Source organism: Propithecus coquereli, unplaced genomic scaffold, assembly GCF_000956105.1.
Source record: "Propithecus coquereli isolate 6110/MARCELLA unplaced genomic scaffold, Pcoq_1.0 Scaffold54, whole genome shotgun sequence".
In the NCBI taxonomy this organism is placed as follows: domain Eukaryota; kingdom Metazoa; phylum Chordata; class Mammalia; order Primates; family Indriidae; genus Propithecus; species Propithecus coquereli.
Window position 1 is genome coordinate 1,438,030 of NW_012151285.1, and position 23,491 is coordinate 1,461,520.

At 45.2% G+C, this 23,491-nt stretch overlaps 1 pseudogene; it reads right to left on the minus strand.

Moving 5' to 3' along the window:
* LOC105820776 overlaps positions 1–23,491 on the minus strand; it is a 71,422-nt pseudogene that overhangs the window by 42,032 nt on the left and 5,899 nt on the right.

The following is a 23,491-nucleotide window of genomic DNA, read 5'->3' on the forward strand; positions in this document are numbered from 1 at the left end:
TTTGTCCTTTTTTTGAAGGACTTCCTCAGTCTGGACTTTTCAACTCACTAATTTGTCCTTGAGTCATATCCATTCTGCTATTTATTCACATCAGTGTGTTCTTTGCTTCAGCTATTCTATTTTTTATTTCTTATGCTTGGTTCCTTTCAAATATTGCCTTATTGTTGTTTCATTTCTCTTTATTTCTCAATAAGTTTATTAGGCTAATTTTAACTTCTTGGACATTTCCAACATTTTTGCTTCTGATGGAATCTGTATTCCAGTGTATGTGTATGTGTATATATTATTATTATTATTTTTGAAAATGGTTATAGTTCTCGACTGTCTTGCTATTTTGACCTGTGAGCTCATTTTCCACGGAGGCGTTGAGGGGGATTGGCTTCTCTGTCAGGCAGTGCCTATGGGAGAAGGCTAGACGCAGGTCCACATCAGCCCCAGGGAGACGAGGTGGGGCCAGATCAGTCCCAGACACCTGTGCCCACCCTTAGTCACTCCACACCCAGCAAACCAATGCCTCAGGTCAACACATCATTTTTTGTCCCCAGGGAGGGGAGGTTTAGGAAGAGACACTCTTTGGATTGCAATTCCCCTGCCCTGGGGGTTTGGAAGGGGTGGTGTCAGAGAAGGAAGCAAACTGCCTGGGTTTGTTTTTTCCTGCCTGTTTTTTTTTTTTTTTTCCAGCTCCTCACAGGCACAGGACTTCTGAGATGCTGGATTTCACTCCTGGGACATCTGAGTCAGCATCAGGGCAGGGGCAGGCCCACAGTTTCTTTTCCATCTTAACCCTTTCCACAGCCAGCCCACTGATCCTGCTCCTGACCAAAGCTCCCAGCCCTTCCCAACAGCTCCCTCTGACACATCCCGTGGGTTTTCTCAAAGTTTTGTCAGTTTTCTCTCTATGGCTCCTCCTGGGCTTATCCTGGGGGACCAGCACTCTTACTGATCCAGCATCTTGGTCAAAACTATGAACAGAACCTGGATACACTTAATGAATACTCACGGAGTGTCCACGGTACTAGGTGCCACAGCACCTATGTCTGTGGGTTCTACATCAGCAGATTAGACCAACTGCAGATAGAAAGTATTAAGAAAGAAAACAATAAAAATAACAATACAAGAATAAAAAATAATGCAAATTTTAAAAATACAGTGTAACAACTATTTATATAGTGTTTCCACTGTATTAGGTATTATAAGTAATCTAGAGATGATTTAAAGGTGTGGTCCCCAACCCCGGGTCTGTGGACCAGTATCGGTCTGTGGCCTGTTAGTATTAGGGTGGAAAGGCTTAGTAGGTGCTCACGGCATGGATGGAGAAAGAATTCTCACACAGAGATTAAGGTATATAAGTAAAATTTATTTTATCCTTTAGAAGGACAGAGAGATTGTGGTGGGGGAAGACAGCAGAGAGATGGTGTGGCAACCCAAAGAAAGAGAAGGGAGATGCCAGCAGCGAGGCCAAGTGGCTTGCTGCTTTTATTGGAACAAAGAGAAAAATAGTAACTGTGGTGGAGTAATTAGCAGGCAGTTACAAGATGTCAAGTTGTCCATCTTTTTTGTTTCTTTTGCTCCTGGAGACTTGGTTATCTCTGAGATATAGTCAGGCCCATCACAGGGGATGTAATTTTTGCTCCTGAGATATGGTTTTGGGCGGGAAAGGAAGGTCTGGAGTTCATCCCCCTGCTGTCTGGTCTGGGAGCTTCTCAGCAACACCTTGAGGCTATGGAAACAGATTCTAAAGGCTGTGAGCTGGTGAGTGTAAAGAGAAAGATTTGCATTTCCTTTCTGGGCTTTTTCCAGGTGTTTGTGAAAACAGAGTTCCAGCAGGTTGCCTGCTTGTTTGGGACAGAAACAGCAAAGAATAAGGAGAACTCAAGATTGATCTTTAGCTGTTATTAGAAAATTGAGAGATTCAAGGCCGCCCTAATGTTAGGAACCTGGCTGCACAGCAGGAGGTGAGTGGTGGGTCAGCCAGGGAAGCTTCATCTGTGTTTACAGCCTCTCCCCATCTCTCACATCACCGCCTGAGCTCCGCCTCCTGTCAGATCAGCAGTGGCATTAGATTCTCATAGGAGCGGGGACCCTACTGCAAACTGCACATGCGAGGGATCTAGGTTGTGCTCCTTATGAGAATCTAATGCCCGATCATCTGAGGTGGAGCTGAGGCGGTGATGCTAGCGCTGGGAAGCGGCTGCAAATGTAGTAAATGTAATAAATATAATGAGCTTGAATTATCCCAAAACCACCTCTACATCCCAAGTCCATAGAAAAATTGTCTTCTGTGAAACTGGTCGCTGGTGGCAAAAGGGTTGGGGACTGCTGATTTAAAGCATGTGGGAGGATGTCTATAGGTTATATGCAAACACTACACTGTATTTATTATATAAGGGACTTGAGCATCATGGATTTTGGTATCCGTGTGGGTCCTGGAACCAATCCCTTGTGAATACCGAGGGACGTCTGAATACAGACGACTCCATGCTTAAGCACCTGGCTGAACAGTGATGCTGAACACTGAGGAAGGACAGCCTAAAGGAGAACAGATTTGCAGAGATGAGGCGTTGACTTTGACTTGCCTGTGTGATGTCTAAGTGAAATACCAGCGCTCAGAGGAGAGGTCTGGCTGGCCAGTCCTTGGCCTGCAGATGGTAACTGAACCCATGGGAGTGGATGCCATCGCAGTGTCTCTTGATGGAGGGCAGGTATTGGCATTTGGGGGTGGACAGTTCTTTAGTGATATTGCCCTCTGTTGAGCCTCCCTGCCCCCACCCACTCAACACTAGTAACACAGCACCCACCCCATCATTGCGACAACCAAAGCTGTCCTCACACATTTCCCCCTGCCACTTCCCTTTGAGAACTCGTAGCCTAGAGAGAATCTAGAATGAAAAAAGGGCCTACGGCCATCTCAATATTGAGATTTTGTGGAGGAAGAGGAGCTTGCAAAGGAAGCTGTGCAGTGGCCAGAGAGGGAGGAGAAAGCCGAGAGAAAAGAGTGTTTTGGGGGGAGGAGGGAGGCCAGCTGTACTGAGTCTATCGAGAAGCCACGAGATGACCTTAGTGATGATGGGGTCGGTGGCATGTGGGAGGGGTGTGAGCCAATGGGGGGTGGGTCTGTGCATGCACATCGCTGTGTGCAGACATTCATACATGCTGACTGCACACCCTGGGTGTTCTAGGACAGTACCATTTAAAAAAATTTTAATTCTTTCTAACAAAGGCAATTAATTAAAAAGGTACTTACATAGAATTTAACTTTATGATTTTGTTATAATTTTCATAGAAATCATACAAAATAGAAAAAATGATCAAATTAAGACCCCTTGTCATAAGTTTTAGTTGAGAAAATATTTTTTCTTGTTGTTTTTAAGAAATAAATCCAACTGATGCATTCTAGTAATGATGACCTTGCTCAGAAAACTCCTGAGATGGGTGGTCTAAGGACTGAGTGACAGCTTCGAAGGAAATTCCAGAAGGGAGTTTCCATGGGTTTGGGTAGCGGCCACCCTGCCGGCCTGGGCATATACGAAGAAGGGCAGGATCTTGGCCCGAGGGCTCCTCAAGTGACTCTGGGGGGGGGGTGAGTCATCCCTGGTGCAGGCCCTTCTTAGTGGCTGCTGCCAACAGCGGGATAATCATTAGGTTGAAGATTAACCGGGAAGAAATTGTCCAGATGACCGAACTCCTGAGCCTCGTTGAGTCATCATCTAGCAGATTCAGCCATAGGCTGTGGGCTTTGGATGTTTTCTTTATTTTTCAGCCTGTAATTTCTTGAGTTGCTCCACTCTGTACTTCTGTGTCTGAGTCACTAGACATGATTGATTCTGCTCCGTACTTACAGTTTCATCTATTCATCTATTTAATAGCTGGTTTGACAATTGAAGAAAGTTAAAACCCAGTACACACACACACACACACACCCCAATCAGTACTGATCCTTATTCTGCACCCTGGGCCCTGGAAAAAAACTGCTCTATTTTGTTGTATCCTATCCCATCCCATCCCATTTCTTTTCCTTTAATGCTGTCTGGGACTCACCTAATCGATTTATTCACCCAGTTGCAGTTTGGAAAACAATGATTTGGAGGAAGGAAAAGGAACCCCCCAGGACATTATGAAACAATAGGGTGATTAAAATCAAAAAATGGGTGAGGTTACTTCTGAGGTTAAAATTAGCCATGCAAACATAATGCAAGTGCCTCTCCTGCAGGCAGCCCTGGCAGGTGACCAGGCTCACTTCTGCCATTCTTGGCCGGGGCAGCCACTGTGGTGAGGTGGCCTCCTGACACAGCTGTGTCTCAGGCGGGGGCCCGGGTGGTTCGCAGCCCACCCTGCGGAGCGGCTGGGGTGGACCACAGAGCGGACCATTGCACAGCCACCTGTGGGTTTGCTTCGTCTCCTTGCAGCCCAGTGTCTTTCAAACTGCTGCTCAGGCCGATCAGTGGATCATGAAATTGATTTAGTGAGTGTCAGACATCATTAAGAAAAATAATAGGAAATGGAACGGAGTGGAATAGAATAGAAAATAGCAGAGTGCATAATGCATAGTTAGGAGAAGTATCACCCTGTTTCCAGTATGTGTGGTGTATGTGGTGTGTGTGTGGCATGTGTGGTGTGTGTGGTGTTATCTGTGTGTATGTGTGCGTGTGGTGTGTGTGTGGTGTGTGTACAGTAGGTGTGGCGTGTGAGGGGTGTGTACAGCGTTGTGATGTGGGTGAGCTGGGTCGCAGTCAGAGGGGGTTCACCCTGAAGTCCATGCAGCTTCAACTTCAGGCCCCCTGTTTCCCTGCAAAGCCCGCTACCCGAGATGGTGTCTGTAATGCTATACCCTTGTATGCTTCTTCTAAGAGAACGGACGGGTTTCATTCCAGACGTGGACCTGTTTCTGTCTGTGATGGAGCATGCTTTACTCCTCACAGTCAAACACGAGGGAAAAACAAACCACACCAAACTGTGTGCTCGCACTCACTTTGCACATCGCAGCCAGGCCGCCTTCTGAGATGCAAACGCAGGCCCTTTGCTGCCCTGCATCAACCTTGGCAGCCTCCCGCCGCCTCAGAGTTACATGCAGACTCCTCGTCGGGGCCCCCCAGGCCACCTGTCCTGGTCCCCCCTCCAGCCCCTGAGCCGCCTGCTCCCACCTGCCTTTGGGCCACTCCTCCACCCAGTCTCTGCTCTGCTTTGCTGAGTTGGTTTCCTGCCCTTGGATGCTTCATTTGCTCCCTTCCCTGTGGGATCTGCTCACAAATGTCCCTCTCCAGGGACACTTCCACGTCTCTCCCAGCACCTGGGATTGGTTTGACTGTCCCCCCAGGTAAGCCTCTCCTTCCCTGAGTGTGGGTGAGGTGAACCTCGGCATCCTGCACCTCCACCACCATGGCACCGTGACCTCGTATTGGGGGTTTGCTTGTCCCCCTGTTTCTTGCTTATCTGGTCCATCGAGTGTCTACTACATAGCGGCTTATGCACCCTCGCTCCATGCCCAGCACTAGCGCATTCCCTCACACCAACCCTAAGAGTCAGGTGCTATCATCACTGTCCCCATTTCATAGGTGAGAAAACAGAGGCCCAGAGAGGTTAAGTAACTTGCTCAAAGTCACATAGTAAGTGGTGAACCCAGGATCCTAAGCCCAAGGTCTGGCTCCAGAGGCCCCTCTGTGACTAGAATGCAGAAGCATTCAATGAGAATTGGTTAAATGCATTGTTAAGAGAACAGAAATTTAAAATTTAAATGTAAGTATGGTCTTTAAAAAGACAGGATCGTGTGAAAGAGAGGGTTCGGGTGAGCTCTAGGAGGGACTGGAAATGACAGGTAGCACGGGGGCGGGGGAGCTGGATTTCCCTGTAATGCCCACCGTGGCGCTGTGTGGGTTCAAGGCAGCCCTGGGCGCTGGGGGGTACAGGATTGAGGACGGGGCTGCAGTGAGAGTGGCCACTGTGTTGCAAGGGACAGAGACAGAGACACACACAGAGAACTCCCTACCCCTCCAGGCAGGGCATCGGGAAAGAGGAATGTGGGGAAAGAGAAATGTCAAGGCACTATTGTGACACTGTTTGCTGTGGAGCATGTGATGTCACCGCCGATCCCCCTGCCCTGTGGGCCCCGACGGTATTTTCCAGAGCACCCACAAGGCTTTTCTGTGTGAGCGGATTCCTCTGGCAGACCACAAAGAAGTCCTGAGGTCACCATGGGCTAACGAGGGGGCTCCAAGGACGCAGCCCCCCTACATCTCGCGTTGTGATACTGACGAGCCTGAGCCAATGGCCTTCCATCTCCAAGGGAAAGGCCCCTGCTGACTCTGGGATCTAGAATGAACGGCCCAGTGACCCAGTGTTGGTTCAGAAGAACGACCCCCTCTTGCATTAGACTGGCCCCTGTCCCACAGCCCAGAGGGGTGTGCAAAGCGTTGCCTCCTCCTCGAAAGCCACAGCATCCAGCATCCTCTGGCCCCAGACTCTGGCTTTCAATCTCTCTGAAGAATTAAATTTCACCTCTAACGTCCTGACACGCTCAGTAAGTGTAAGTGATCTTATGGTGCGGCGAGTTCGCACGGAATCCTGTCATAAGCAAAGAGCTGCTCTTTCCAGGTCTCATCTGTTGTACTGCTGGTGGCGATGGTCTGTTTTGCAGAAAACCTCTGATACGTGAATGTGTAAAGAAGCTTATGATGCTTAGTTGCAATACACTAATTGTAGAGTAAGGCAACTGATCACTACTTACATGCATTCATTCATCCTTAAGATAACTTTTTAGGCATGGGTGGATTACATTTTAGGACTGTGGGATGGGGTCTGCAGAGGGTCTAGGGGCTGGTTAGCATGACCCTGCAGAGACACCTGAGTAACTGTCCTTGTCCCAGCGCCGAGGCTCTAAGCCAGGGTGTACCGGACAAGGGTCTGTTTGCCTGGGAGGTGAAGGGTGCTCCACTGTAAGGAGACCACTGTCATCTAACTATGGGGTTGATGAAGCCAACCCAGCCTGGTGAGGTTGTCCCCTGTGCAAATCCAGGCAGGCCAATCAGCAGGACTGCCCCAGCCTTGGGTGTATAAAATTGGGACAGGAGAAGGTGAAATCAGAGGGAGGAGGAGGCTCCAAGACTGCTCTTGAAGATGTCTGGGGTGGCCCTATTATCTTGGCTTTGACATCTGCCATCCTCCATTTGGTAGCTCAGGAATCACACTGGGCCTCTGCAGATGGCTGCCAGCCACCCTCTGTGTGTGTCCCCACTCACAGACTTTCTCTTCTGCCTTTAGATATGGGAACTCCCAGGACTTGCCCAAGGGGGGCCCAGGTCTGGCTTCCTGTCAGTCTGAGCACACCACTGGTACGTGCCAATATGGTGGTGGGACAAAGACTTTAAACCGTTGAATTACCATGGAAGTAAAAACAACATAGGCAATGTGATTTTTAGAAAACAGTAGAGAAACATTTTGAAATATATGTCTTTTTAAAGATGAACAAAATTGAAATCAGGTAGCTGTTATGGGCTGAATTGTGCTGCCCCACCCAATTCATATGGTGAGGTCCTAACCCCCAGTCCCTCGGAATGTGACTATTTTTGGAGAAATGGCCTTTAAAGAGGTAATTAAGGAAAATAAGGTCATGCGGGTGGGCTCCAAGCCAGTATGACTGGTGTCCTATAGGGAGAGGAGGTTAGGACACACACAGAGGGAGACCACGGCAAGGTTGGAGAGCAGACGGCCGGCCGTCCACAAGCCATAGAAAGAGACCTCAGAGGGAGGCAGTTCTGCCGTCACCTCGATTCCAGACTTCTGTCCCTCAGAACCGAGAGACAATAAATTTCTTTTGTTTAAGTCACCCGGTCTATGGTACTTTTTAATAGCAGGCCTAGCAAACTATTAATAATGTAATGGTCATCTTGTTGGGGGAGGGGGGGGTCTGTAGCTCCTTTTAGATTAGGAAACGGCTCCCTCTGCAGGGTCTTTATGTTAAAAGCCAAATGATGCCATGAAAACAATGACTCGTGTTCGGAGAGTACAAAATTAAGGACTAAGTACTTAGATTCTTCTTTATGGGATCCTTTGTAGAATCTATATAGAATAAAGAATATAGAATCTTTCTAGAAATCTTTGTCGACTCCTTCACCTGTAATCGGGGCTGATATTACAAATATTTAGCACCTGGTGTGGCTCCCTCCACTTTTGGGCATTAACCTTACGGATGCCGGACCGTGGGGAGCAGCTGAGGCTGGTCCCGTGAGCAGGGGCTGAGTGGACAGGGCAGTGTGGGTCACACTGGGGTGGGGGCACTCGGGGAAGTGACTGTGTACCAACTAGGTTGGAAGATACAGCCATAAGGCTGGGGACCAGTTTGTCATCATGTAAAAATAGTCTCTTAACACCTTCTTACAAAACTGCAAATCTTCAACTTAGTCTATTGCTCCTGGAAATAGTGCACAAGCAAATATGTTTCCTCAGCAGGAAACTGTTGTCCTGCTGTGGTTTCTGGCTATTCAGCACATACTCCTTGTTAGTCGGATCAGTGCTCTTATCCTCACTCTCCTCCTGGCGGTCGAGTTGTGTTGCCAAGGTTGCAAGATAACTCTGGAGACCAAGTTTAGTGCATTTCAGTTAGAATAATGTTAAACGTTCCACCACTTTCAGCCTCGTGTTACTGCTATGAAACAGTGGACCATCTAAGCAATTTGTGCTCCAAAAAGCTATCATGAGAATGGAAAAATCCCTAGAACCGTGCTTGGCACGTAGTACGTGTCCAGTAAATGTTTTTTGAATGAGTGAGTGGTGACGGACACCATGAGATGGAGGCATGGGCAGCTCTGTGTTCCAAAGGGGAGTGGTCACTTGGCCGTTCTACATTGTCTTTGTAAAACGAGGAGTTTTCTTCTGTGGTGCAGTCTGGGGAAGATGACAGCACATTTTTGTAAGGTGCACAGAGCATGCCTCTTCTGGACACAAACGAGAAAAGTCAGGGTGAAGGCAGAGAAGAGACTACCCTGTCCAGCCTGAGCCTCCAGGAGTCGATCTGGCAACAGGACCCAGCTATGGAATTAGGGCCGCCCTGGCACGTCTAGGCTGCATGGAGGGGAAAGAGTGTGGTCAAAACACATCTCTGTTAGAAGGACGAGGCAGCTTTCGGTTCCTTCTGACTTGAACCTTTCATCCATTCCATCATTCGCTATTCAGGAAGCACTTGCTGAGCGCACGCCGTGCGCACGCCACCCACAGGGGCTACAGCAGTGGACTCGAGGGCCCTGCTTTCTCGTAGCCTAGACTCTCACGGGGAAGAAGGACAATTTCACAAATGTTTGTAAGTGTGATAGTGTAATTACAGAGGTGTATGGGTGACAAGACAACTGGAGCGGGGAAAGCTGAGCAGCTTCCAGGTGAGGGAGTGGGAAGGCTTCCCTGTGACAGTCACCTCTAAGGTGGAACTTGAAGAAGGAACAGAAGGGGGTGGTGGTATGAGACAGCATTAGGTCCTGCAGCCTGGCTCATTTGAGGAACCGAAAGTATGCCCAGGAGCTAACGCCTCCCTACCAGTTACTCATCACTCTTAGTAGGTAACTGTCAGCATCTTTACCTGTTTGACCACCTATATTGGTGGCTCCATTCCGGCAAAACTACTCTTCATCCATCCCTGGCAGATTTGTCTGACTTCATCCCTTAGGAAGATGTCACTTATCTCCCAGCATAAACTCTTGCCTCCTCTGGATCCAACCAAATGCCTCATCTGCTTACGATCTGTCAGTATCACCCAAGACCTTGGTTTTTTGCGATTATCACTCTGTGCCCAGTGTGTGGCACACAGTAGATGTGCAATAAAATGTGCGGTTGAATGAACATGCTTTCAGAAACGTGGGGACCTCCCTATGGGAACACCTCTTGCTCTGCCTGAATCCAGACCTCACCGTAACACCATTGGGCACTCACTTCTGTGCATGTTGTCTGTCACCACCAAAGGTGACGCACACTCTTAATCTCTAACATCCCACCTCCCCGGAGCAACACCAGCCCCTGCCCCCAGACCCCACCAAGAACAAAAGACAGCAGCTTCAGAAAACAATGCACTGAGGGCCATACTCTTGACATCGCAGAAGCAACCCTCAGTACTCCGTCCCAGCTTATTAACTCTTATTTTGCACACAATGATGATTATTTTTTGATTCTCTGCTGTCCTAGACTCCTGCAGATTAGAAATTGTAAAAAGGCAGCATGGTTACTTGAGGGTGGGGTAGAAAGAAGGAAAAGGAGGAGACTAGCAGGGTAGAAACATGGACAGTATCGACACGTGACAATAGATTGCTAATCTACTGTCATCATTATTGGAGCTTGAGATGGTTCTTACCAGGTTCCAATCAGGATTAGCTCAGCCACTGCTGCAGCTATCAGGGCTAGATGCATGGTACTCTTTCAGGGACACATGCCATGTGGATGGTTCTGCTTTTCTGTTCAGTTTATCCTTAGTAGTTGACTTTGTGGCGTGACAAGGCTGGCTCCTTCCCTTCCTCCCTCTCAGTCTTAGCTTCTGAGACACCAAGGAACTGGCAATGCCAGTTCTGGTAAAAAACTGGATTACGACTGCCCAGGTTTTCTTTTGCAACTTCTAATTAGCTGCGACTTAGTGATCATTCAACCTTGAATAACATAATCTCCCCTGAATAGAAAAAGATGCTTAAAATTGAGAAATCTCTTGCTTACACAATATATTATTTTCCTTTTTCTGGCACCTGCCTTGTGGTTCAGATGTCATGCCTTAACTTCCCCTTCCCCAAAGGGTCAACCCAACTCTGGTGTGTTGCTCCAGCTGGGTCTTTTCCTACTTCCGTCCATAATCTAAAGGTCCCCAGGAACTTCCCCATCCCCCTCTGAGCCAGGTTCCTTCCTTGGGCTCTGCCCTAGAATAACTCAGCTGACGTATCAGATATGTCTGATCACACCAGCTTATGTAATTCCTGTTTTCTGTATATAGACTATACATTCTTTTCTAACACGCCAGCAAATATTTAGTAATTTTATATTTATGTGCCAGTATTTTGTAAAGGATAGGGAGGGATGCAAAGAATAGAAAACTGTATCTCATCAACCAGAGTCATCTAAGCGTATGTAGGTTCAGCCCAGAGCCCTCCAGCACTGAGCAATGCTCCCGACCTCTCTCCTCCACGATGCACAGGAAACATATTTCCAGAGGCAATGCATTCCCTTGGGCTAGCAGCTGCTCTGCCCTTTCCCAACCAAGAAAGGCTATGGAATTTAGGGAATGATAAGATGTGACCAAAGGGACAATCCTAAATATTCTCTGCTCTATGTCTAAGAAGGATCAGCATTTAGACACTTAGTAACAAATTACTATAACCCATCTTACACTGCCTGGCATCTATCAATGCCTTAGGGAGCTGCAACTCAGGATGGCTGGCAAAGATAGGGCCTTTTTCTGAGTACAGATCACACATCAAAGAAATAAACTGAATTCTTGAACTGCCTTTGCCTCCAAACCGCCAGTTGCAATTGGTAGATCCACACTGCTGAGAGATAAGCTCTTGTGAAGGGGCGGTTACCGTCCTGTTCTCAGAGGAGGACTGTGTGAATGTCTGTTTGTATATGCTAGCTCTATGTCTGGGCCCCTCAGATTCTCGATTTCCTCGTGTTGTTGAAATTTTCGACACAATTTCCTTGTGTTGAAATATGAGGATATTAATTCCTACCTTATAAGGGTTGCTGTGGAAATTCAATAAAGGTGATTTCGTGAGAGCCTTTAGCACTGTGCTGGCATTAAGTGGTTGCTCAGTAAATATCCGCTGGGTGATGAACTGGATATTTACTTAAGAGTCTGCTTGATAAAAGTGTATCCCAGTAGAAATCTTGCTAAAATAAGAACAGGTGGAAACTGTCTTAAGTGGGATTGCCTAAAGAAGAGGTGTGTCAGTTACTGTTGTTTTATAGGCTTCAGGTTGTCCAATGTATTCCTTGTTTCCTTTCCTTCTTTAGAGGGTTTCCCAAGGAATTATTCTGTGGGTGAACTCTGTTAGCTGGGGGTTGTGATAATTAGGCCAAGGTCATGCATCTGTCCCCTGTGGGCCAGTTAGCTCAGCTTGGTTCCATGTCCACACACATTGATCTTAACCCAGCTGGCAGACTCACAAGTGTGTGACAGCCTCCCAAAGGACACGGGGGAGGGTTTCTGTGGCTCAGGGCAAATTGCTCCTGCCTGTCGGAGAAGCACCTAGACTGATCGCTGTGTTATGGCCACCATGACCTGAAGGTGGCGCTGTTTCTCAAGGAAAAGAGACTTCGGGCTGCTGACGTCCTATTTTAAAGTGTATGTGAAATGGTAAAATATCAGCGTTGGAGAGAAATCTGCGAGGTGATCTGGATCAGTTCCCTCACTTTCCAGGTACGGAAACAGACTGGAGAAATAAAACTCGCGGAAGTCACACCACAGATTCACGACAGAGGCAAGGCTAGAGATGGGAGCCTTCCAGAGCCTAAATTTTTGCAATTTTCACTACACTAAGGGTTTCCTGGTATTATTATAAATGGCATCGAGCAATTAATACTCTTAAACAAAATGGGATGAATCACTGATACCTAAACTGGTGATATTTTCAAGGAATGAAGTTGTCACTGAATTTCAAATGTTTATATTTTTCCTAATCACAGGCCAGATTCAAGTTGTTTTTGGCTTTTACTACACAAAGCATCTTTATACATATCTGTGATTTAATGGATAATTTATTTTCCTTTTCCATTCATCTGAAAGAAGAAAAATATATTGATACGGATGGAATTTAATTCTATATTGACTTCTTTGGACGTGTAGGTAAGCATTATTTCTGTTTAAATGATCAGAATTGAGACAACACGTGGGTTTTTAAAAGGTGCTCCTGGGTAGCAGCCTGGTGATGAAAATACCTCCATGGTAGCTATTGTTAACGGCTTTCTTAATTCGTGGAGAGTAGAGCATGTCAGTGAGTGGATGTGGCAAGTACATCCCATGGGCGTCTGAATGATGAATATGGGACCGGAATTAATCTCTCAGAAGGTTTCTGCTCTGAGAACAAATTATTGTTTGAAAGTAAGCTTTTATTTACTGTCTGGGTAGGGTGAGTATTTGGGAACGTGAGGGAGTGTTTCCTGCTCTCTGGTGGTGGGAATTGCCAAGATGTGGTCAGTGAGGGTTGGAGCCGTCTTAGAGAATTCAGGGTCACCAAAAAAGGCGGGGCTTGTAGCTCTGCTCTAGCATGATTAAAATTTTTCTTGGGATCCTGATCAAATCCAGTGGCAGACACCATCTCAGGGACAGCAGTGCCCTTTCTCCTGGTCACCTTGGAGAGGTGGTTTTATTATCCTTATATTTGTTTTTTTCTTTCTTTCAGAGCTAAGGGAGACTCATGAGAATTGATAGGTTCTGAAATACAGGTCTATTCAGGATGCAGGAAGGTAGAACTTTTATTTTCTAACCAATATTGCTTATCAAGTGACTTTTTTTCATTGTACTGTCCTACGATATGACAGAACTGCAGACTTTTCCGGCTGTGACCTGCTCTCTCTGTGTCACCTTTATCCGGGTTCTCTTCAATGACTCTTTGCCATGTCAGCATCACCTGGGAACTTGTTAGGGATGCAGAGTTCCAGGCCCCACCTCGGACCTAACCAATCGCAATCTATGTGTTGGTTCCCCCAGGTGGGTCTTGTGCTGGCTGGAACACACAGATCTATCGGGCCAGCTGAAACCACCAGGAACGTTCCCTTAGTTCAGGATTTGAACGTCAGTGTTTTATCCTTTCCCGTGTAGCCACTCTCATTCATGCAGTTGGACAAGTACTAACGCTTGCTAAGGCCCCCTATGTGGCAGGCATCATACCTCATATACATAAGGGCTGAGAACGAAGGTGAAACTCTTCTACTTAAAGTACGTAGCATGCCTACAATGGGAAGCTTTGCAGGAAAACCAGGCAGGCTAAGGGGGCCGGGAGTGTGGGAAAGGCGCAGTGGTGCATGGGACCGTCATCATCGAAGGCCTCTGCCCTGAGGGCCCCTGAGCAGAGAAGGGGAGGAAGGAAGGAGAAGGAGGGGGGAGGTGGCTCAGGGAAATCCCTGCCCGCCCTCCAAAGTCACTAGTGAGTCACTGTGTGCTGGTGTTGCCACATTTAGCAAATAAAAATACAGGTTACCTAGTTGAATTTGAATTTTAGACCAACAGTGAATAAGTTTGGGGTATGATATACTAACTTTTAATATTATAATATACTTATATATAATTTAGTGCATACACTAGTATATAGCACATATACTATAGTATAATTTTTTTTTTAGTGTGTCTCGTGCAATATTAGGGACATATTTATACCAAAAAAGGATTCATTATTTATCTGAAATTAAAATTTAACTAAGTGTCTTGTATTTTTTTGGTGACCCTTTGTGTGACCGATGGCCTCTGGACCAGGCTTTGGCTGAGGGAAGTGGCCTGCTTAGCCAGATCACTGTTTCCCTTCTGGGTCAACCTTCACCTTGTTCCTAGGCAGGGGCACCTGGGAGGCAAGTGGCAGTCTGTGGCCTTGTGTTAACTCCACAGGTGACACCTGGATTTGGTTCCCCTGCACCTGTCTTCTCTAGTCAGATAAGCGTTTCCTATGCTAAATATTCCTAAAAAGTCTTTCCTAGTAAATAAAACACATCTTAGAATACCTCCAGGAATAGATTGCACTGTGAATGGATTGCACGTCACCCACTGGGGGAAACGAGTGAATTGTTCCTTTGTCTGTCTAACGTGTTTGGGAGAAGCTCGTGATGTATTTTGCAGGCAACCTCCACACAATGCGGTTTGCAGTTTTCCGAATGCCATTTTTGATGCGGATAGTGTGGCTCCCCCCGGCCTCTTCCTCGTAGACTCTGTGTTGTAACATGTGTGTGTCTGTGCTCAGAGTCAAGCCATTAACCTTCCACATTTAAATAAGGGGAAATCCTCCTCCTTCTCTTTTTTATTAATTTTAAAAACCATGTCTAGTGGCCGGAATGTAGCTATTGAAATAACAACAGCGTGGTGTTACCTGTTGCAATGCCCACGCTTGAAGGTAAAGTCATAGATTTCTAATTAGGGGAACGATTACTGTAAACAAACTACCAGACTTAGACAAGATAGCCTGATGGGCTGGTTTGCCACTTTCTCTTGTACTTCCAAACACTTGTGATCACAAGCTAAAAAAAAATCAGTGATACCCAACAAAGCAAACTTTAGATGTGTTTCATAATAACAAGAAGAATGCCAATGGGAGGTTACAGCTGACTTTAGGGGATAGAGTCCCCTTTGATGACTTGGGACCCCCCACCCCCTCACCACCATTTGGCAGCAGAGACAGCTGGCCTGTTGCAAAGAGTTTGTGGGTCCTGAACTGAAAATGTGACAGGTTTCTAGGGTGGGGCTACAGTGGGCCAAACAATAGGATACCTTTTGCAGAAATATTTTGTATAAATGAAAATCAACACTGTGAACTCAGCTTCAAAACTGTTTCATTTTTTATTTTATTTTTTGCATGCTAAATTTTTTTATTATTTTAATTTCTTCTCGGCTTTATTGAGGTTATGACAAGTAAAATTGTATGTATTTAAAGTATAGACCGTGATTCGATATAGGTATACATTGTGAAGTGATTATCACACTCAAGCTAATTAACATAGCCATCACCTCCCGTGGCTACCTCCGCCCCAGTGAAAATACTTAAGATCTACTCTCAGCAAATTTCAAGTATACAGTACATTGTTATTACTATTAACTATAGTCTCCATGCTGTACATTAGGTCTCTGGACAAAACAGTTTTAAATACATTATTCTAAAGTATCCCTAGAGCTAACAGTTTTCCCCAAGCATCTAGGAATACACTTGGTCTTTGTTTCCTATGTTCTATTTTCAGTGAAAAGAAATAGTTTCTGTTTAAGTTCATTTGTGGCTTTATCAGGTATAAAAGAAGACTTTAGACTCATTTTCTGCTGTTCTCTAGTCTAGTAGAAACATATTTGTTGAACTAGCTGGACTGCAATTTTAAAAACTATTTTTGAAATTTGGAATAATAAAATAAATTGTAGTGTGTGTATGTGTTGTGCTTGTATTTTTCACATTTTCTGGGCTTTCCTACTCATCAGCTGTGATTTGGATTTGTAAAACTGGTGTCCTGTGTTAGAAACCGCTGATGATAATAAATTAAATGCTCATCAAAGTGAAAAATAAGGAAAGCTATTGCCAAAGTGCAAATGGAACCAACAAAACCAACCAATAAATAAATTTAAGAAAGAAAGAACAGTTGCACTGTAATTACTCACTGGGATTTACCAGAATGAACCTGAAAAAATTTAACATAAAACTGAATTCTTTAAATATAAAATTTAGGTATAAATCCTAATGGTGATATTAATTTTTTATTTATATAGTTTCCATATTAAAATAAAAGAAGTGAAATTATATATAATTTGCACATGAAGTAAGTTATGCTATTTATTTATAGCAGTTGTATTTTTTTTATATAATTGTTTTCATACTACCAAAGTCATCCATATACATTGTAAGATATTTAGGACATAGAGATTAGCCAAAAAAAAAAAAAAAAAGAAAGAAAAAGAAAAGAAAATGAAAATCACAGGTAATCATACCAGAGAATATCTGTGAATATTAGTGTACATCTTTCTAGTCCTTTTATCTATGTGTATTTATTTTTTTTTAAAAAAATGGTTTTGCCCTGGTTCTTCGAAACTGTCATTTAATTTGTTTATAATATGAGCAAGGGAGGAAACCAGAACGGAGAGGAAGGGAGATGAGATTTTGCAATGACTCTGATAATAACATACAAAACAAAGAATTGCTGGACAAATTAGAAAGCAGAGGGACATCATTCTCTATTGCTGTTACTATATTTATGCCAGACTAATAGCCCATGACTCCCTGAAATTCTCATCATCAGAGTCATATACATTTTTTGTGTGGGTTAAAAGCACATTTCCGTATGATTTAAGAATACATATAGAGGATTACATTTTCTTTTTTAGCCGTGGTCAATTTCAGAAACATTGGAAATTTCCGTTGAATATTTGAATTTTGCAACTTGATCACACGGATTTAGCAGTTAAGACTCTCACACATTTTCCTCTCTGATTTTAGCAGGGGAAAGGACTTGTCAGGAAGGGTCTTCAAACCTTCTGTGTCGGAGGCATGCACGACGAAGCAGAAACCGAGGCACGAAGCAGAAACCGAGGCGGCAACTGCAATAATTTCACACCCGAGCCAGAGGCCACTGTGCAAGTCTGCTAGGTTAAAAGCCAACTAAAACTAATCATGCAGGAAAAGAAGGTTAAAAAAAAAAAACTCACACATTTGCACAACTTCTGAAAATAAATAACAAATGTACTTATGCTTCATTATCAGAAAGATTTGCAACGGGGCACAGACAGGAGCCAGCATTAAAATAAGAACAAAAATAGCTGTGTGTTTCAGCAGGGTGTGTTACCATATTGTGCTCAACATGAGGATATTAATTTCACAGTTTTCATAGATAAGTTTAAACACAGGAACATGTCACAAATAAGCAGCAATCTCAGTGAGGATACATCAGCTGGGATTTCACAGTTTGCAATTTTTAAATTCAGCCGGGTCCCCAAGGGCCAATCAATATTGGTGGCAATTATTCTTAGTACACAGTCCAAATGAAATGGGTGTGTTTTTTTCTTTTTTATCAAGGTGGGAGATTGTGATATAGAAATAAGCAAATTCCCTTGTGGATGGCAATTGGGCTACCTAACAGCTGCAGCTAGTCTGCTATGGGGCCCTTTTGCTGTTCCTCGGGAATAGCCCAATAATGACCCCATTATTTTAACCCTTAAATGTGAGCAATGTTTGGTAGCTAGCTAGGAGAAATCTAGCATGTGTCAAACAAAGAAAGTATGAAAAAATAAATAAACAAACCGAGAGAACCTCCCAAAGCAGCTGCCGAAAGCATTACTTTATACACAGGTTTTATTTACACTCTTGGGTTTGGTTTCTAAGCCACAAACTCTCGAGGGCCAATGTTTGGGACACAGGCATGTTCTCACGAGGCAGAGTCAGTTTACATTCTAGAGAATGAAAGCTTTTTTTTTTCCTTTTTGAAAAATTTCTGAAAGGCAGATACTGAATTATGCAAATCCTTAGATTTTATTGTTTAGAAAGTCAGTTTTTCTGTTTTAAATTTTTGTTAATTTTGTAGGGTGAGAGGGTGGAGACTGGGAGGTGGTGAAGGAGGGGAATGAGGAACAGAAAATCAGGGGAGAATCGAAACCCAAAATGACAGTTCAAGTTCCTTTTCCTGTTGGGGCCCAAGTTTAAGTTATTCGACACTAACCTTGGGGGATGTGGCCAGCAGCACTAACAAAACTCAAGTCATCAGGCAGAAAAGGGACAGAAAAATGCACTTTGGTACAATAAATTAGGATTAATATGTGGTCGAGTTTCCTGATCCTTGGAGTGGGGCTTCTTTAGTCTTCAGCCCAATCCTAAATTGGGCTTTTCATCCAATTTTACTTTTATCTAATTAATCACTTAAAATGTCAGGTCGCTAGGAATGTAAAATTACTCCAATGTCATTTTATGTTAACTAATAACAAAACAGATCAAATCTGTGTGCTCTGTTTCTACTTGTGTTTTCAAACCACCGGTTCTCATACATCAATGCTGCAAGAAATGACAAATTTTGGAAAACAGCCAAAGATGCGAGCAGAAAAGGCCCATCATAAAAACAGCCTATTGGTTTTATAAACACAATGCTCCATTAGCTACTGTGGGACTGTGGATTTTTCCTTGTGTAATTTGGTTATGTTTCTCTCACTTTGAAATAGAAACTGAAATGAATCAAAGGGAAATTTTAGAAGAGTTCTGAGGTCATAAAAATCTATTTGACCTTTGAAAGTTGCAGGTACAGGTGGATCAACATTTATAAACTGGAGGGAACTCCAGGAGAGAGGTGAGGCAGAATGTGTGAGCAGAACTGACCACTATTGAATTTATGATGGTATTTAATTATTTCTCACCTAAAAACAGTGGATATGAATGAAGTATTCATTCACTTATAATTCTGAACTGCCTTTTTGTTAATCACAATTCTTTCAGTTTCTTTGAGAGAACGGATCAAAGTTGCCCGAAATTAGTGGTTGGAAGTCCGTATTCTAAAGCTCAAAAGCACTTTGTTTTCTACCCCTCCTCCCCAACTTTGAAAATGGTTTAGAATAAAGGTTGCTGATTGCAATGGTGATTTGTGGTTAATATCATTAGGCTTCTGGTTTGGATTAATGCTGCTAATTAGTTTCTGTCCTTGACTTTTTCCAATTAAAGCAGAAAGGCCTTGGTGCTAAACACCTGGGCAGATTACCTAATTAGATGAAAGAAACATACACAGTCGTTCACAGGTAATTATTTAAACTTTCACTGCTTGTTTTGTATTAAACATGTGATGAAAAGGGCATCCTTCCTACCCCACTGTCTGCAAAGTATCAGCTCCTGGGCAGGGAAGTCGGTTCTGGCACTGCCTTCGACACAGACAGCGTTGGGTCGCTCTGTTGTGCAAGTGTGCAGAAGGTGACAGATTTGGTTTTTTCCCCGCTAGACACAGGGTAAAACACACACGATCGTCGTTCCCACTCTGGTCCCCACATGTTCCTCTGAGAAGGCAGTGTCCTTTGTTCCACTTGGCTCTCTTCGGGTGCTCGGTGCTCTTGGGCACTCTTGGAAACATGCTTGTTTGTCCCACTGCTGAACCATGTTCAGGAGCCTCCAGGCTCTGAAGGTAGGACACCTCCTTTAGAATTCAGAATTAAAAAACCCAACCTCTGTGCCTGATGTTCTTAAAAAAGGAAAAGAACGAGAGCCACTCACATCCTTTTCGGGAGTGGCAGCATGGGTCGTTCCTGGCTTGCACGGCACAGGAAGAGTCAGGCCCAGGTGGACATGAGCTGGAGGTACCTGCGCTGAATCCACCTGGGACCTACAGAATGTTCTACCCTTCGAGGCGCACGCTGTGACAGTGGTCTCAGCCAGTGTATGTGATCTCAGCCCCATCCAGTCCCTGCGGACCAGTCCAAGCGTCCCTGGCGGTTTCCTAAGCACGCTCCGGCTTCCTTGCTTGGGTCTTTGCTCTTACTGATTCTCCCTCCATCGCATGTTGCACATCACAACTTCTTCTCTCGAAATTCCCTCTCCGCTCTGAGGCCCATCAGCCGTGCTGCCCTTTCACCAAAGCCTTGCCTAGAACCCTCAGCTGATGGGATTTATCTCTCTTTCCTTCGAAGAAGCCCGGTAGCTTTGCGTAGCTCTCCTGCAAGCCTTACTGTATGTTTTGTATTAGTGTTATCAGTTCTGTGATGATGTTATCAGCCTCCTCATTCGTTTGCTCAGCAAGCATTTGCTGAGAGCGTGATTCATGCTCCACAGACATTCTTCTAGGCGCTGAAGATTCAGTGATAACAGAGCAAACGTGCTTCCCACATCGAGCTTACGAGCCACCGGGAAGGAGGGCGGACGGCAAACAAGGGACACATAAATACATTTGATAAGGTCACATAGTCATGACAGCTATGATGGAAAGAATATTCCAGACAGGAGGTGATGGGGCTGATGTAGAAAAGGACAGCGCACACTCACTGGGGAAGCGCTGTTCTCGTCATTTCTATTCATTTGTCTGACCCTCAAGACAACCCTGTGCACAAGGAACCCCTGTTGATTCCGCTTTAGAGACGAGAAATCGAGGCCCAGAGGGGTTAGGAAGCTGGCCTGAGGTCACACAGCTGGCCAACAGCAGAGCTCATGCTCGCAGCCAGCACACGCACTCCTGGGTGGCCTGGCTGCCTTCCTTCTCACCACGGCCACAACAGTGACAGCTGTGGCCAAAGTTCTGGCGCTGATGGCAGTGTCCAGCACCGGGGTGTGCACTGTGGGGCCCTTGGGGGCGGCACTGGGACCCTCGCTGCTGCACTTCCGCAGGGCGGTTTGGGTGGGGCTCGCAGCTGCAGAGCTGATGTTCTGGTTATCTATCATTGTCTGAGTGACCACCCCGACACTGAGGGTCTTAAACCAATGGCAATGTCTACATTGCTTATGAATCTGAATTTGGACAGGGCTTGGCAGGGATAATCCTTTCTGTTTCACCAGCATTGGCGAGGTAGCTTGACGGCTGGGACCATGTGAGCCCTGCTCACCCACAGGGCTAGCGGTCGATGCTGGCTCTTGGGTGGGACCTTAGCTGGGGCCATGGCCAGACACCTGCACGTGGTTTTCCCAGTGGCTGCTTGGCTTCCTCACAACATGGAGGTGAGGTTCCTAGGGTAAGCATCAAGGGGTGGGGGAGGGAGAGAGAGAGAGAGAGAGAGAGAGAGATCGACAGAGGCAGAAGCAGTATCACCTGGCTTCATGTACCGTCTCTCCTACCATATTTTATTCATTAAGATAGAGTCAGCCAATATTCAAGGCGGGGACAATTAGACTCCATCTTTGATGAGGGGTCTAAGAATTTTTGGCCATGTTATAGAACCATAGTTGGCATGTTCAGTTTGATAACTTTTCCAGAGCTTCTATGAGCTAACTAATATTTTAACGTAAGCTCCTTTTAGGTTAAAGCTGTCCTGAGTGGTTTCTATTGCCTTATGTGAATAAGGATGGGTGGGGTCAGGCTGCTCACCCAAGCCTGGCTGATTCCAAAGTCTGTTCTCCAAATCCTGCATTTTCTACCTCCTGGAGGGCATAAGAATAGAACTCTCATGGCCAATTCATTCATTCATTCAACCAACCAAAGCTCTGAGGGTACCACAATGAACACATTTCCTTGCGGTCCATTTACAGGCTGGTGAGAGGGACAGTAGGTAGCGAGGTCACTGCAATGCAGTCTGATGAGGGCTAAATAAGGAAACTGCTGGAGCTGCAAGAGGTGTATCTAACCCAAATGACTTAGGGGGTTGAGAAAGGTGTTCCAGGGGAGTGACATCTAATCTGTGACTTGGAGAGTGAGTTTGAATGAATTGGGCTAGTGAGGATGGTGGAAGAATGTTTCAGCAGACAGAGCAGGATGTGCAAAGGCCCTGGGGCAAGAAGAAGTCTGCCCCTTTACAGGAGCAAAGGAAATTGTGTATGGCTGGAGCACTGCGGGCAGAAGAGGGAGGAAACATAGAGACATGAGGCCGAAGAGGTGAGTTGGGGGCAGGTCCTGCAGGGCTTTCAGGAACCTGGTCACTTAATTTAAGGACAACTACAATATTGGACATTGGAAGTACTTGAGGGGAAAAGTAAAATTATTGGATAAAGTCAGGGACACACATTTAAACTCTGAGCATCCAAATAATTATATCAGAATGTCATCCAGAAACTACCTTTACTGATATCCATTCAGTCATTCCATAAATAATTATCAAGTGTTGACTATATTCCAGGCAAATCCTAGCACAGTTCAATAAAAAGGATAGATAGCATGGCAGTGTTTATTTTCCTATGACCTATAAGGAGAATGTCGCTCACTTCAAGATCATCCTGTGGTCAGGAGGAGGTCCCCAATTAGTGCCAACAGTGCAGTGGCAAATGCTAACTGGCCAGAAATACAGATGTGGCACCATCCACCTACTCAGGCAACGTAACCTTGGCTATGCATGGACAAGGCCACCTGGCTGTCTTCCTGTGTGGAAGTACAAGAGCAACAGGCATTTCTTTATACTGGAAGGGAACAACAAAGTGTCCTGTTGCCTCTTGAGATCGAGAGCTTGAAAGAAGCAGATGTAGATTAAATCTCCAGTTGATTGAAGGCATGTAAGAAACAGGGAGGGGTTAACGATGCCTATAGACCTGCAGCCAGACCACCTCTCATGGTAGTCTCTTCCAGTGTCTATGCAGTCAGCATTGGGAACATCTGTAAATTACGGCACACGGGGAACCGTAGGACTGGGCAATTCCACACTGGTTTGTACAGTTGTGTGCATTCGTTCTACCAACAGTTTCAGAAATAAGCTAAAATGTAAAGCGAAAGACCTAGAGTTTCACTGATGTAGACCTACACGGCTAGTGATTTTCTGTTCCAACACTTGAGGACAAGGCAAGTGGGTGGGACAGTGAGAGGCTGAGAAACTGGGGCATCTCCACCACGAAGGAGCTGATGTCCTCATGTCTCATCTTAGGACCCAGCTGAGACCCCACTGTGGTCATTTCCAATGAGTGCAAAGTGGATCATTAACCTATGACTTGAATAATGCAGTGGAAAGGCATCATTGTAACAGGCAATGAACTTGAAATAAGATTGCAAGCCTACATCAAGGTCAATGCTGTTACCATCTCTTTTCATATTTGACCAATCATCAGAGAGTTAGCAGGGACAAGGTGGGATGTGGGAATGCATAGATTTTGTTTTGCTGGGTTCAAGAAACTGGATCTATTTCATGATTAAGCCCATGATCTTTGGTGAAGAAGGTTGAATTCAGAGATTGTAAAAGGGACAACCAAAAAGCAAGCTGACATTTAAA